The sequence below is a fragment of the Panthera uncia genome (assembly GCF_023721935.1).
Source record: "Panthera uncia isolate 11264 chromosome A1 unlocalized genomic scaffold, Puncia_PCG_1.0 HiC_scaffold_16, whole genome shotgun sequence".
NCBI classification, from domain to species: domain Eukaryota; kingdom Metazoa; phylum Chordata; class Mammalia; order Carnivora; family Felidae; genus Panthera; species Panthera uncia.
In genome coordinates this window covers 8,658,013-8,661,777 of record NW_026057576.1, presented here as the reverse complement: position 1 = coordinate 8,661,777, position 3,765 = coordinate 8,658,013, and positions in this window count along the sequence as shown.

The window sequence follows — 3,765 nt, the reverse complement described above, 5'->3', positions numbered from 1 at the left end:
CCTCCCTCCCACCCCCCATCAACCCTCAGTTTGTTCTCAGTTTTTAACAGTCTCTTATGCTTTGGCTCTCTCCCACTCTAACCTCTTTTTTTTTTTTTTCCTTCCCCTCCCCATGGGTTTCTGTTATGTTTCTCAGGATCCACATAAGAGTGAAACCATATGGTATCTGTCTTTCTCTGTATGGCTTATTTCACTTAGCATCACACACTCTCCAGTTCCATCCATGTTGCTACAAAAGGCCATATTTCATTTTTTCTCATTGCCACGTAGTATTCCATTGTGTATATAAACCACAATTTCTTTATCCATTCATCAGTTGATGGACATTTAGGCTCTTTCCATAATTTGGCTATTGTTGAGAGTGCCGCTATAAACATTGGGGTACAGGTGGGGCTGTTGATTTTAATCGCTGGAAAGAAGTCCCTGCAGCTGGCAGAGCCAGGCACGGAATGGCGAGGAGCTGAATTCTTTCTTAACAAGGCAATTTCTCCCCAGTGTCGTCACTGTTTTACGGACAGAGTGAACAGCTTGCATATGTTCGGTTACCCGGCTTGTCCGCCGGACTCCCGGGGCCCCCGCTAAGGCCCGACTGGGGAGGGTCCAGGACCAGCTCCCCGAACATGTGCTGTGGGAGATGCCAGGCTTGGCCGCAGGCGCTGTGAAGGTCGGCGCTGAGGAGCATCCGCTTATGGAGCCTGGGATGACTGACCGGGCAGAGCCACGAGGCCAGTGTGATGCCACACTCAGCCCTTCTGCTTCAGAGGAACGGGCTGCTCTGATTCCCCTCCACTGCAAAGGCCCTGGGGTCACCAGGGGGACGGGCTTCCCCAGAGGAAACACCTTAGGGCTTCTCTGCAGGCGGGTTCAGCAGGACATCCAGAGGCATGGGAACCCCGCAAAAAATGCTCAGCTGCTTTTAGACCCATTTGTGCCAGCTATTCCTTTTGTTTGTTTGTTTAACATTTATTCATTTTCGAAAGGCAGAGAGAGACAGAGTGCAATTGGGGGAAGGGCAGAGAGAGAGGGAGACACAGAAACAGAAGCAGCCTCCAGGCTCCGAGCTGTCAGCACAGAGCCCGACACGGGGCTCGAACTCACAGACTGCAAGTTCATGACCTGAGATGAAGTCGGACGCTGAACTGACTGAGCCACCCAGGCGCCCCCCCTTTATTTATTTATTTATTTATTTATTTTAATTTTTTTTTTAACGTTTATTTATTTTTGGGACAGAGAGAGACAGAGCATGAACTGGGGAGGAGCAGAGAGAGAGGGAGACACAGAATCGGAAGCAGGCTCCAGGCTCCGAGCCATCAGCCCAGAGCCCGACGCGGGGCTCGAACTCACGGACCACGAGATCGTGACCTGAGCCGAAGTCGGCCGCTTAACCGACTGAGCCACCCAGGCGCCCCTATTTATTTATTTTTGAAAGAGAGAGGGAGAGTGGAGGAGGGGCAGAGAGAGAGGGAGACAGAGAATCCTAAGCAGGCTCCAGGCTCTGAGCTGTCAGCAAGAGCCCAACTTGGGGCTCGAACTCATGGACCGCAAGATCATGACCTGAGATGAAGTCGGACGCTTAACCGACTGAGCCACCCAGGCGCCCCTGTGCCAGCTATTTCTGGACGGCTCTTCATCCAAGGCTGACGTCCCATTACTTGAACCGCCCACAGGAATGGCTTCCTGGGGCTAGACTGGTGTCACCTTTAATCAAGGGATGATGTAGGGGCGCCTGGGTGGCTCAATCTTAACTCAGATTAAGCATCTGAGTCTTAATTTCGTCTCAGGTCATGATCTCACGGTTCGTGGGATCGAGCCCCACGTTGGGCTCTGTGCGGAGCCAGCTTGGGATTCTCTGTGTCACTCTCTCTCTGCCCCTTCCCTGCTCATGCTTGCTCTCTCAAAAATAAATAAACATTTCTTTTTAAAAGCGAGCGATGATGTAAAAAATGGCCAGCTGGAAAATGTTTATGCCTGTTTGTATGTCTTCATATGTGCACCCAAAGGTGTTACTTAAACAAAGCACGTAAGCAGATTGCCTCTGGGTCGGGGATGAGTCCAGACCTCCCCTATTTCCATCTGCTTTGACCTTCCCAAGCACTGGCTCCTTCATCTGCCTTTGTGTGTACGCGCAGGCACACAGACCCCCCCGGGGCCCAAACCCATGTGGCCTGGAGACCCCGCCCTGGCCTGTCCATTCTAACTCTGGCCTGGCGTCTCCTTGGCACCCTGCCTCCAGTAATTGTGACTCCCCTCCCTGCGCTGCCCACGCTCCCTTCCACGACTGAACCCGCTCCATCGTGGCCCCCGGTTTCCGAGGGAGGGAGATCAGACAGCTCCTGAGTGGTGGGAGACGTCGGGCATGACTGTATTGATGCCATAACTATAAAAGGCCACTGTAGCAAATTTCTCTGAAAGTCTCTTTTTCCTGAGGAATTGCTCTGACCTACTTATCAGATGAGAGCCCGCAATCTGTTCCTCGGTTGTGTGGAAACTCTCGGCTCTGCTTTATACCCATTTACAGCATTGATCCCTGGCCTGCTTTTCTGCTTCTTGTCTGCACAGCAGCCCAGCCTTTACATAACCCTGCTGGTAACGTGGACAAGGCACCAGCCCGGCAGTCAGGCAGATGTGGTTTGTGAATCCCCGGCCTACCGGGAGTCGAATGAACGTGGGCATGCAATTTAACTTCTTCAAACGTCAATTTCTCCCTGTGAAAACAGAGACAAAATACCTAGTCTCCAAGCAGGTTTTATCTTTGTTGAGATTCAGTGAGCTAACGTCTGCACAGAAGGCTAGCCCTGCTCCAAGGAGGTGGATTCCCTTTCCTTTTTCTTTTCCAGATGAACCCCTCCTGGCCGTGTTGTGCGTAGGGACGCATTTGCAGAACAATCCTGAGCGATACAGAGTGAAATAAACAAACAAGTAAACAAACAAGCAAGCAAACATTAAAACTGGGACTTTGTGGCGTCTGACCCACGGCCGCTGGGATACGTGAACTGTAAGCCACAGAATAGTCAGGACCTAGCACCCCGCAGGATGGGGGATGTGCATCAGCCACACGTGCAGATTGGTTCTCTATCTCAGTTCCCCAAGCGGCTCTGGGGATCCCCGAGACCCACTTCCGCGTTAAGACCCGCAGCCGAGGCGGCAAGGCGTTGAGAATGGTCTCCGAGACCATAAACAAGCGTGAGAGGAGGAAGTGGGTGTCACCGCACAGCCCGTGCCTGGCCCGGGAACGCAGGCCGAGCTGTTTACAAATCGGTGCCTGCAAAAAAGTTTGCGCTGCAAAGCTCATTTCTTGCCGTCTGACCCCTCCCCTGGGATGGGCCTTCCTTTAAACAACGGACAGCTTCAGCAGCACTCAGAAACAAATGTTTGCTTCCCCGGAGGGAGAAGGAGGGAGAAGGAGGGAGAAGGAGGGAGAAGGAGGCGCCCTGCGCGATGCCAGAAATAAGCCTTCCTCCTGTCACTTAGGAGCCTGTGCCGTCTTGTCGGCAGGAGACACCGCAGCAAGGGGACAGGCACCTGGAGAGAATCAGATTCCACAGATAATTATAGGAAGGGCAACCACAGGTCCCAGTGAGGCCAGCTGTCTGTGGGCGGTTTTCATCGGGCTCTTTTTCACTCTATTGACTGATCTGCACGGAGTCAGTCTCCCCGAGGTGCCGGAAAGTATCGCACACTGGGCGCCTTACACACAGAAATCGATCGCCCCACGGTTCCGGAGGCCAGAAGCCCAAGATCGAGGCCTTGGCAGGGCTGGCTTCT